The sequence below is a fragment of the Labrus mixtus genome, chromosome 1, assembly GCF_963584025.1.
Source record: "Labrus mixtus chromosome 1, fLabMix1.1, whole genome shotgun sequence".
Lineage (NCBI taxonomy): Eukaryota > Metazoa > Chordata > Actinopteri > Labriformes > Labridae > Labrus > Labrus mixtus.
Window position 1 is genome coordinate 11275943 of NC_083612.1, and position 12343 is coordinate 11288285.

At 40.1% G+C, this 12343-nt stretch overlaps 1 protein-coding gene and 1 long non-coding RNA gene across 2 annotated transcripts in view; one reads left to right on the forward strand and one right to left on the reverse strand.

Annotated features, from left to right (window-relative positions):
• traf6 (TNF receptor-associated factor 6) overlaps nucleotides 1–12343 on the forward strand; it is a 400050-nt gene that overhangs the window by 357659 nt on the left and 30048 nt on the right. The window lies entirely within an intron of this gene.
• On the reverse strand, nucleotides 2739–7302 carry LOC132993357 (uncharacterized). The gene is made up of 2 exons (XR_009676460.1): nucleotides 7250–7302; nucleotides 2739–4443 (listed from the first exon to the last, which is right to left on the reverse strand). It is a non-coding gene; the product is annotated as an uncharacterized LOC132993357 (long non-coding RNA).

Sequence of the window (12343 nt, forward strand, 5' to 3'; positions counted from 1 at the left end):
TTGGTCCATTTGTCTTCTTCGGTTCATATCCTTTATAGCAGATTCAAGAAACTAGAGTATTACTACCATCTACTGTTGCAAACAGTCACCTCTGTCATCAGCCCCAAATATCTAAAAAGCGAGCTTCCTAAGAAATAGTGTTGTGATTATTTGATATAAAAATGTAATATCATGCGAGCAATCATCCGATTCTCCCTGCAAAGTTGAATGAATATCCATTCTGTATACCTGTATTAAATGGACAAGAAAATCCGATTTTTTAAAGGCTACCAGTTACGAACATTTAATTGTTTTCTATCTCATTTAAATGACTCCTCGTCAGGGTTGCTGTATGGTGGAGAAAAGATACGGATTATACCAACAGATTAGAATATTGATATTTTCTAAATATTTTTATTTTCATGGGGCCTAAAATCCCTGTCACCCCTACCTACTTGTCATCATGACATCTCTGTCGTTTTATTGAGTCCTTAAGAGATTTGTCATGTTCTGTTTTGCTACTTTATCTTCATTAGTTGAAATATCTGCAATATTTATTTTTCACAAACGCTAACACGCATCCAAAACCAGAGCAACATGTGACCCCAGAGTACTGGGATTTTATACTTTTGTCTTTTCTTTTAATGGCTGCACATGGATATTCCACAAGCACCCAACAATTTTTATTTGACTTTCAAATGTTATTTTACAATTTTCTGTATTCTCTGTTAATTTGAAATGTATTTCACTGTTTTATTTGTTTCATGACTGCTCCTAATACTTAGATGTGTCTGACATTGAACATTAATGATTAGTTTAATATATGAAGTATTCATGCCAAAACCAGAATGTGTCACCCATTGAGGAAATACTTTATTCTCTGCAGAAATAAATCAATGATAAACCGACGTGTAGGTGGAGTAGGTCTCTGATAACTTGTTTATTTAAGACAGTATATACAAACAGTTGTTCAACAGGTATCATCCGGATGTTTGAAACACCTTTACATTAAGTTTACAGCTTATATTTCTGCACAGTACTCCTAAACCGAGTAACATTTAATACCTTATCTAAAAATGTGAATGACAAAAAGACTGAGACTAAACAGGACGAGTGGAGACCAGAGCTGACCTCTGAAACCTGTTTCAATCCGGTTTAATCAGTTTATTTTTAGTCAGTTACATTTTTAGATCAAGCTTTGCACCCTGACACTTGATACCGTGACAACAGGTATCTACATCTGTTGTGATAGATACAATTTGACAAACACTTATGTTGCACTTCAGATTCGTTTGTGTTTGTTTGGGTTTACATGTTGAAATACTTTATGAGAAAAAACTGTAACAACAAAATCTAACTATTTTAAATGTAATTCCAGCCATTTATGATTGCATTAATCGACCAAAAAATCTAAATGTGTATCCTGTGTATGTATAATGAAGGTGCAAGGCAACCTTTTGCATCCTCGTAGAACTGGGCCTGTAAGAGCCCTGTCTGATTTTACACCCCTAGTGTGTCTAAGTGAAAGTCATCTGTTCAATGCAAAGGGGCAAAAAAAGGTGCAAACGTTACTTTCTGTTTATTGTTTGTTAACATGAATACTGTATAAATTGTCTAGGGCTCACCGGCTGTATATACCATTGTGAGAAATTCTTTCAGACAACAAACTCCCTCTCATATACATCATTTTCACAAAGATCACTTGAGCAAAAAAAAATGTCTTTACTTGAACATAGTGAGCGTCTTAAAAGGGAAAGTTCCTACAAAACAGACTGATGTTTTGCTATAATAATGTATTTTATTGTAAAACATGTATTTGGTTCATTGGCATTTCTCAGTTACATATATTAGTTATGACATATGTTTAACCTTGAACTCATTTGTTTCACTATTCCTTTATATTCATGATGTGTTTAGTTGAAGTAATACGATGCAGTTGAATATAACTTAGTACACACACACACACACACACATGCAGGGAGAGCGCAGTTCAGCCAAGTGGAGCAGACAGCAGCGGTCCATAATGTGAGAGTGAGCGTTACATAAGAGCAGCTAAAAATAGAAATGCAGCAATGGTAAACAGGAGTCTAAACTGTTGGCTGTGAGCTTTCAAAGGAACCTGAATCAAATTTAGATTAAAGGGCCATCTTAACGTAAACGGACCAGCGGCTGATAATGACTGACGGAGCCTGCAGGCAGGTATAGAGTCTGCCTGATGTCCACGTGTGAGCGAGTGTGAGGGAGGAGGAGTGAGGGTTAAAACTGTTGCATTGATAAAAACTGAAAAGAGAGACGGCTTACTTGTGATTTAAATAACATTAAAAAACAGCTGTTCAAGGGAAATATTTAAATCACTCAACATGGTGGACTCTGACAGTAATTCAGCACCACGTGTTGAGGGACAGCTCCTTTAGTGATCGTGTTTATTTTTAAGAACAGACTTCACTGATACAAATGTTAAAATAAAGAGGTATACAATTTGAAACATTTACAGCCATGAAACTGAGAATAATGTCTAGTAGACAAACACACACACACACACACACACACACACACACACACAAATTAACTATACATGGGTCATCACAAGACAATTCACACTTTATTCTGATCAACTCACACACACAAAAACCCCTCAATGCAACGTCTTCACAGGCAAAGGTAAACACTGTTCTCGTTTTCAGAAATGGGCAGTGAGAGCACATACATGTTTTTTTTAACTTACACTCCACATGCAGTCTCAATAAAGACACCGTATAGAAGATTTCAAAATGCTTTTATTGAAACTTTCCTGTAAAGACAGTTTAAAGTATCACAGTACCTTTTAAAAGAAAAACACAATGAGAGCACTTAACAGTCATTTGTAAAGACATTTTTAATATCATGAGAAGAAGAAATTCCTTTTTTTGTGTATGATCAAGTGTATCTTATAGTCGAAATCATCAAGACACTGAACATAAAACACACATGAGCTCCAAAAATAAAATCCAGCCAAAATGTATTAAAAAAGAAAATTTGGATAGAACAAATCTTTCTGCAATAGAGGAAATAAAGGTGTAAAACAAAATGCAACACACACACACACACACACACACACACACACACACACACTCCTTCTGAAAAATGGATGGACATTGACTTCACACATATAACTGCTGTGTGTCTTGTCTCTCTTCATTAGCTGTTGTTGGTCTGAGGCAACAATCAGTTACTGAGGGGTGAATTGTGAGCTGAGCTTTATTGCATTTTTAAAGGAGATCCCACGAGGAGACGTCAATAAAGTAAATGTGTATTCTTTATTGTTTTTCTTTTCTTTTCAACACAGTTAATTTCTCAGAGCTGTGGGCCATCAGAGGAAGTAGTTGTAGATCATTATTTAAGTAGTGCCAAATGTTTAGATACTTCAGGATCATGGGGTTTATTCATTTATGAATTGTTTCTTATTTAATTTCTGCCTTAGACAGATTTAGAAGTTGGACATAATGGTGTGGCTTGTATGTGCTTGGTGACATTTGCACATTTATGTCTCTTTTTCCCACATCATTTTATTGAAATGATTATATTCAATGATTGTTCCAGACAGTTGTTTCTTTAGAATGTATTGCTATTTCTGTCTGTGTGTGTGTGTGTGTGTGTGTGTGTGTGTGTGTGTGTGTAATAGCTCAACTCCTTCTGTAAATAAAAGACATAGCCACAAATAAGACTCTGTAAAATCTGGATAGATGAAACGTCATACTGCATGCTAATGTAAATCTGATAAATATATACACACACACACACACACACACGTATGGACGTATACACACACCGCTCCCTCTCTGTCCTGCTTTTAATGTTATGGCTATAAGGCCTCAACAGTGATGCTGATTTCAGATCAGAAAAAGTAAAAGAAATACAACAAGGAAAGAGTGTTTGTCTGTATTTCAACCATGTGCAGCACATTAAAAGCTGTGTTTTTTAAAAGTGTTTTTATTTACACATAGAACAGAAAGCATGGTAACGGATAAAAAAAAAACTGATTAATGTAAAATATAGGAATAGATAAGTCTAAAATAAGACATGTTTATTCACCTTGTAAAATTAAAATGACACACATTCAACTTCATTCTTGTAAATTTAGACATACATGAATCATTTATCTAAATTCCTTTGACTCTGATTCTCAACTGAACTGGTAATTGTTGACAACGTCGTCACATGTCACTAAACAGAAAACAGAAAACAGATTGCCTCAATCTCCTGCTTTTAGTGTAATTGATATTACTTCTTCAGTTAAAGGTTAGGGTGACACACAGGGTGTATACATAATGCAGACACATGGAAACAGTTAATCAACATGATTAAAAATGATTGTTTACTTCCCTTCTACAGTTTTTCCCCTCTCGCTCTGTGGACTCCACCCGCTGACCTCACTGTGGGTTGGTCACGACAGCAGGGAAGTGTGTGTGTGTTGCTGAAGAGAACCTGTGAGTAAAAAAAAAAAAAACATAAACACAGATAGTAAAGATAATGTGAATAATCAGAAGCAAACATCTGTATAGTACAGAGAGCTCGTTTGTTTTGCCTTTTGTGAAAATTAGAAAAACTGGTCTGTGATCTGTGAACGCAGCATGTGTGAGTGAACCACATTAGAAGAAAATACAGAAGGCTACATTCAAAATATCAAGAAAATTCATATGATGTATGCTAGAAATATAATGCAATAAGAACTGCAAAGGAAAGAGAGAAAAGATGCATTTAGGAGAGTGGACTCTTCACATTGCATGACGATCCTAAAGTGACGTATAGGTGCACTTTAGGTTTCCCTGGTGATTCTTGGACTTGTGTGGTTGACATCTGTGCAGAAAATGTAAAAGCCCCAAATCCTGTTTCAAAAATGTAGATTGAAATCAAAAATGATTTGTGCCTTTAATTAATCACTTAGATCTTAATTGCTACAAACAAATCCCCACAGCTGATTCATCCTCTCCTGCTCGCCTGACAGCTGCCCGTCTAACATTCAGTCTACGTCCCACATGTGCTGTCAGCAGAAATGTAAAAGAATCAAAACATCTTCTTGAGATCATGTCTCTGTTTTCATCTCCACACTTCAACAACAAAACTGCAGCGTTTTGAAGATCCTTAAATGAGTACACATCAGATGAAAGAAAGACATGTGTCGAGCACAAATATGACGGTGATGTAATTTGAATGCAGAATAATTCATCAATCAAACCTATTTTGCATATATTCATGCAGTGTTACGGGAAAAAAAAAACATCTTCCACATCTCTCCCTCTATCAAACATGTTTATTTTTAGCAACAATAGAAACCAACATTGTGCATAATTAGGCACATCACAAGTGTAACAGCTACTGCTGAATAAGTGTAACACTGGTGTTGTGAGGGTGGGTATTTGGTACTCTAGTGTGTTCACAGGTGCAAGACAACACTTCCTGGACTTGACATTTCCTTGTTGACCTGTGGCCTCTCACACTTCATGATCTCCCGCAGCTGGAGAGGCACCTACACCAATTTTTAAAAACTCATTCGAATCAACATGGGCACTCTATAATGTGTGTGTGTGTGTGTGTGTGTGTGTGTGTGTGTGTGTGTGTGTGTGTGTGTGTGTGTGTGTGTGTGTGTGTGTGTGTGTGTGTGTGTGTGTGTGTGTGCGTGCGTATTGAAAACAGGGGTGACACTTTGGGAGTCCAGACCACTGAGCTTGTGAACGACGTTCAAATCCTCCACAAAGTCTTTTTGGGGTAAGGGCTTCCCATATTCATGTCTGCACAGCAAGCCCAGACCGCAAAAAGATTCGTGACGGACAATTTTTTTCAGCTCCACAAATCCAAAATCCACTCCAGTCCACGGACTCCTCGAGGGTCTTCATCCTCAAAGTGTTTTCAGATAAACACCTCGTGCATGAGGATTTTTTTTGGTGCACAAAAAGACTCCCTTATTTTGGATTAATAATTCGCCGAAGATACAACAAACTGTTTGCCCACTGGATTGGCGTAGCTTTGCAGCAACATGCACCCTTGTTATTAAAAAGAGCGGCGATGAAGAGGGGCGGGGTCTCATTGCTGTTATAGACACACATAGCAGAGGGATGTGCGCGATTTCATTGGACGGGACAAATCATCATCTACCAATAGTGATGCAAAAGAAAAGAGCACCTAAGCAGGAGGCCAGAGCACCTGACAGTCTCATCTACTGTGGACACTAATGTGACATTAAAGTCAAACAATAACCATCACCAGATGAAATGCACGAGACAACATCGTGTTTTTGTGCTGTTTCCTGCTTTGAAAAAAAAAATCATTTTACTCTGAAAAAAAAAATCGTGATTATTGCACTACTTTCTACTTTCATTAATAGTAAAGTTTCCTTCATTTGCAAAGGGTTAATTTGGCTCCAGAGCTCCAGCTGCCGGAGCAAGGGCCCCACCCTCGCTCCGTTTTCATTGGGCCGTGCAGCCTTTCATTCGTGGACGCGTCTCCCAGCCGGTCACGATTCCCCCCATCTGTCTCGAGCGCACCGGAGCCAGACGCCACTGACGCAGCACGCGCCTTACTCACTTTTTAGCAGTCACGACTCGAGTCTCCTCGCGCACAAAAGGGAGGAAAAAAAAATCTGCAAACAAGGATGAAATTGTAGAAAGGTAGAGCTGCAACTGAGGCGGGCGAGATGCTCGAGTGTTCAGCTTCTGCGGGACAAATCGCTGAAATCTAAGATGATGGTTGATATATCTTATATCCTAAAAGCCATAAATCCTTTATATGTTCAATCTGGTGCATCAAACTTAACAGAAACCCCCACAGGGGTGTTGTGAGGATGGTCCGTGTAAAACAGACAACCCAGTGATAGAACAGTTCAGCACCACAACCGGAGGACAGCTCCCCTCTCACTCTCAAATCAACTCCAAAATAATCCCAAACTCTCTGGCGTTTATTGCTTTTACCATCAATTTAACATAAAACATGAAATCAACTACAGCAGACCGTCAAAAGACATAGCCACCCTTTTCCTAATCATATCTGAGGGTGATTCCCGTGTAGCTGCTTTGACACCTCTCCAAGCAGGGTGCAAAAACAGCAGAAATCCACACAAAACACTCGTGACACCGCGTTCCTCTCCGCCTAAATCAAACAATCACACTCGCTAACTGCCTTTACGTTTTGCATTGGTGTGAATAAAAAAGCAACCATACCCAGAAAAAGACCTTAGGAAGGAGGAATGGGAATGGGAACAGGTGCATGCAGCTAGAGAAAGGTTTGCACAACTCACCATTGTAGCAGCGGAGCCTCCTTCAAAAAAAACACGAAAAGTGCCACAAAAAAAGGGACCAAAAAAAAGCCAGTTTCTCCACAAAATGCGCTCTGGCTTTTCGCCTCTTCAAACTGCTCACTGTACTCTTGAATGGTGAGCCTTTTATAGGAGAGATGCCCCCTATCTATTTCTGGATCACGATCCAACCCCGTTTCTATTTTTAGCTCGCGCGTGATGAAAAAAGAAAAAGCTCGCAGAGGTTCCTTGGAGGAATTTCGAGCGTGCAGCGTTTGAGAACCGGCGCGAGCTCCCGCTTCTCTCTCCCCCCACCCTCCCCTCCCCTCCCCTCCCCACCTCTTCCCTCCATCCTTTCCTGCACGATAAATGCGCGTGCACGGCAGCATCTCCCTAATAATGATGCTGTGGAAAACTGCACGCCCGGATTTCAACGGAGAGGTGGAAGTGTGCAGAATTTGTCTTTTTATTAATTTGTGACTGATGGAAACACAGGCTGTAACCTGCACGCGCGCACAAACACACAAAGCGCATGGGCACAGACGCTCACACCCTTCACATTATAACACTGGGACTAAAATGTTCACCAACACCTGAAATTCTTTCTCACTGGGACATGATATTGTTTTTAAGCTGCATGTTTTATATTTCACCCTCAAAAAATGAGGGAAGACAAAAAACCCCACTTCCTTCTCCTGGGGGCTGCGTCAGTCACCATTGACGTCAGGTGGAGAATCTCCCACTTTGAAGGTGGAAGCAGGAGCCACCATTGCCTATCCTGTGGCTAAAAAAAAAAAACAGGTCAGGTCCAATGAAAATGTACAATAGCAGGGGATAGGCTGGAGAGGTTGCAGCCCCCTCCTCCTCCAAACTGGAAAGGCCATTGTTTGCCCGCTGTGGTCAAAACTCTCTTTCATGTCACTGGGAACAAAGGAGGAGCCTAAAATACACACACATTTAATGGTGAGTAAACTATCATGAGACAAACCAACACCAAACGACAGAGTAAGGCGTTAATTCAACGTTAAGAATCATTAATCAGCTTTTTTTTTTTTTTTTTTTTGACACCACAAGGCCCGTAGAGGTGATTTAGAATGACTCCAGGTTGGGAGGTTGGGTTTACCCCAAACGTGGCCCCTCAGGTTGATGATGCATGGTCACATAAAGGTGGATGGATCATTACAGGCTGCTGCTGCTGCTGCTGCTGCCGCGGTCTCAGTCCTGCAGACTCCCCCTGCACAGGGCAGAATGCTGAAACGCGTAGTAACGGAGCGGCGCTTGGCCGACCGATGATGCTATTTTTAACTCCTATACTCAACATGCCTGGCGCTGCGGGTTTCTGTGCTCAGGGTAGCCTTACTACTGTACGACAGGCCAAACATAAACACAGGACAGCTTCCAGGAGGAGAGGAAGGCTAGATGTGGCTCCCCAGATTTAGAAAATAAAATCTAATCCTCGTTAGATCAGGAGATGTGTTTTTTTTTTATTTTTTATCAATGCATCTGTAGCTGTCTCATTCTTGAAAGCTTCATACTGTAGGATTTTCATGGCGTTATATTCACAGAAGATTCAGCCCTTGTGCCATTCTTCGCTCCAATAAGATGTTAAACAAAGTATTTTTTAAGCAAATCATGCATAAGAAGATTCTTTTTTTTTGTATTTGATTCATATTTTCACATTGATCTTTTATACATGCATATGTCTTCAAAGAAAATGTAGCATGGTGCACAGAGTGTATGTGGATGTGCATGTATCTGTGTGTAATGCTTTATGAAGCGTTTTCATGAACTAATGATGCATAGGGACATTGTTCTAAGTATATGTATTTACTCCGATGATGATTTGTAATATTCAAATAAGATGCCAAATTGCTTGCATGGTGTGGAGAATGAGTATCGATATATGATGTGTGTTTTTTGGCGTCTAATTGGGGGGGGGGGGGGGGGTGCTGTGGCTCGGTTGGTAGTGTCCGTCGTCTCTCCACAAGAAGTTTGGGGGTTCGATCCCCAGCTCCTGCAGCCACATGTCGGATATGTCCTTGGGCAAGACACTTAACCCCAAATTTCTCCCGCTGCTTTGTCTACGGCGTATGAATGTGTATGAATGGGATCAGTTACTTCTGATGGTCTCACTACATAACAACCTCTACCATCAGTGTGTTAATGTGTAGGTGTGACCTGTAGTGTATAATCACTTTGAGTAGTCAGAAGACTAGAAAAGCGCAATGGAACCTCAAGTCCATTCACCACTGACCATATTTCAGTGTTTTATCCAGCTTTTGTACCTCCAACTGGTTCTTGAGAACATTATTTTTGTGTTTTTATTCATTCAGATTCTACATATTTTACATTAAGATTTAGAAGTTATCATAGCATAATATGATGTATCTTACAAATATTGGATGTGGAGGATGGTGTGCGGTGTGTGAGCATTGATAGACTTGCACTCTGTGTCAGCGGCGAGCTCTCAATTTGAACTATGTCAAAGTGCACGGTCCCTATCAAATATAATAGAAACTGAAGTACATTTAAAAGGCCTTGTTATAATACATTACACAGACACATCACACGCGCTCTGTGATGCTCAGGGTGTTGTGTATATTAAACACAGGAAAGTTAAGTTGAGGGTTATTTCCAGGAAAAGACTCATCATCACTTTGAGGTTAATCTTTCAGCAGCAAGTCATCCTGTTCTGTTTTCATCTCTACTACTCATACAAGTAATTCATCTTAAGCAGTGGACCCACAACATATAAACCAGGCCTTTTTTTTCAAAGTAAAGGTTATAGCTTTTTCCATTTGACAGTGTTGTTGGCGAACATTTTTATAAAGATGTATTTTATTTTATAGAAAAGCACTGTGTGACCTTTCACCTGTCCGAGAAAGGCCTGACTGCTGGTAATAACGTTCCCTTTGCACACGTGTTAAACCTCAGACACAGCTGATGTTGAGTTTGACAAGTGACACTCTGTCCAGATGTTAAAGGATTTCTCTGTGTCTTTTATTGTTATTTTTTCATTATTGTCCTTTCCTGTTTTATTGTGTAACTTACCCTCGTCTCTGTCTTCCAGATACTGCTCGTCATGTTTCCCACGTTACGGACAGAGACACAAAAGGGGGACAAAGTCAAATTAAGAAAACCCTATAAATTTGCATTAAAAGGGAACTATCTTTGAGACAAATCTGGGGTCCGTAGTTTTACTAGTCAAGGTAAATCACATTGACATCCTATAGAATCTGCTTCCATGTCTTTCATTTTAGATAAGTGCTTGAACTAACTGAACTGAAGAGAGACAGGAAATGTTGGGAGAGAGAGAGAGTGGGGGACAACATGTAGCAAAAGGCCGAGGGCAGATTCGAACCCAACAGCCGCTGCGAAGAGGACTATAGCCTCTGCACATGGGGTGCGTAACATAGCCGCTAGTCTATCAGCGCTCCAGGAACGTTGTGATTTAAAGTGCATTAAGTGAATAAACAATAGTGAAATTTTAGGGAGTCATAATGTTGCGAGTCTTTTTGATTTATACTTAGGGAGTTTTTTTACTCAGCACTGAACAATTGAAATGTGCGTTTGCTGACTTATTTTATTTCATGTTTTACTTTTGACTAGTAGTCATTTTTAAAGTAGACCTATCCTGTTCAAATTTGCAAAAAGGTAAAAGTCTACAATTTAGGCCAAACAAAGATCATATCAGCACCATGGGACAAATTCTAGGCTAGTAAGAACCAATTGACAACGTGTGATGTAAATAGAATAGAAATTGAATGAAATGCACTGATGGGAGCGATCTGTATCTGAATGACAATGGCACAACATTCAAAAAGTGTCATCATTAAAACACTGATTTGAGGTTTTGGAGTTGTGACGAAGTGAACTCGACCACCATCGTAATCAAAGCGCTCTTCCAGGCATCGTCCTTTACAAATTCACATCTTCAGTAGAACTTCAGAGCCTTCAACATCAAGGGCTACGTGTGCTTTTCCAGGAGCTCTTTGTCAGCCAACACCTTTCTAAGACATTTCAAGTGTTTATTTTGGTACTCATCTGTAGGAACAGGCCGGTAACTTCAGCCGGCTGAGCAGCATGCTGAGGAGGAGTGTGCGCGGTGGCTTTGCGTTAGGAGCTGTCCATGGCACCAAAGCGTCAGTGAAGAAAAGCCTGGACAGAGTTTAGATCAGACTTCAAATGGAGGTTACAGAAGCAAAACTGTAATGCATTAGCAAAGCAACATATAGTTACCAACTACACAACTGATTCTGAAAGAAAACTTTAGAGTAAAGGCAACAGAGACTTTTTGTTAATGGCAGTTGAAAATGGGTGACCCCCACAGGCCCACTACATTCCTATGAAACCGAGCTTGAGAGGAATGACATAAAAGTCCCTTGTGGATACAGCCTTGCAACACATAATGCATGCTCTACGTTTGCCAGTGAATTTATGTAACCTCCGGCCAAAACATAAAAAGGAAGTGGTGGGGGAAATACACTTTTGTGTGTTCTCTGTTACTGTATGAAAAATAAAAAAAAGATACACATCCCTCAGTGGGTGCTGGATCCAAAAAACACAAATAAGTAAGGAAAGCAAAACAACATCCACACACACATGTTTTAAGGATTTATGAAGTGAAGTTTTCAAGCCAACATGCTCCTCCTCAGGCTTGAAGGTGTATTTTGTGAGCCGCCATCTTGAATACACAGACAAACACATGACCTTCCACACTACTTGGTGTGCGGATCTTGTTTTGCTTTCCTCCTTTACTGTGTAAACTTCAACCCCAAAGATAAAGACCAATGTAAGAAGGTCCGACATTTTGTAGCTACTCTGTTTTTTCATCGATCAGCAATAACATCATGATCACTGACAACATTGATTATCTCTTTACAACGGTACGTCTCAGTGGGCGAGATGTGTTCGGCAGCAAGTGAACATTTTGTCCTTGAAGTTGACAGGGTTGTAGGCAGGGAACATGGGCAATGGACGTGAGCCGCTGCGTCAAGGGCCGCATTGTGATGGCTGAACAACTGGGTCAGAGCGTCTCAAAAACTGCTGCTCTCGTGGGGTGTCCCTGATCTGCATTGGTCAGCACCAACCAAAAGT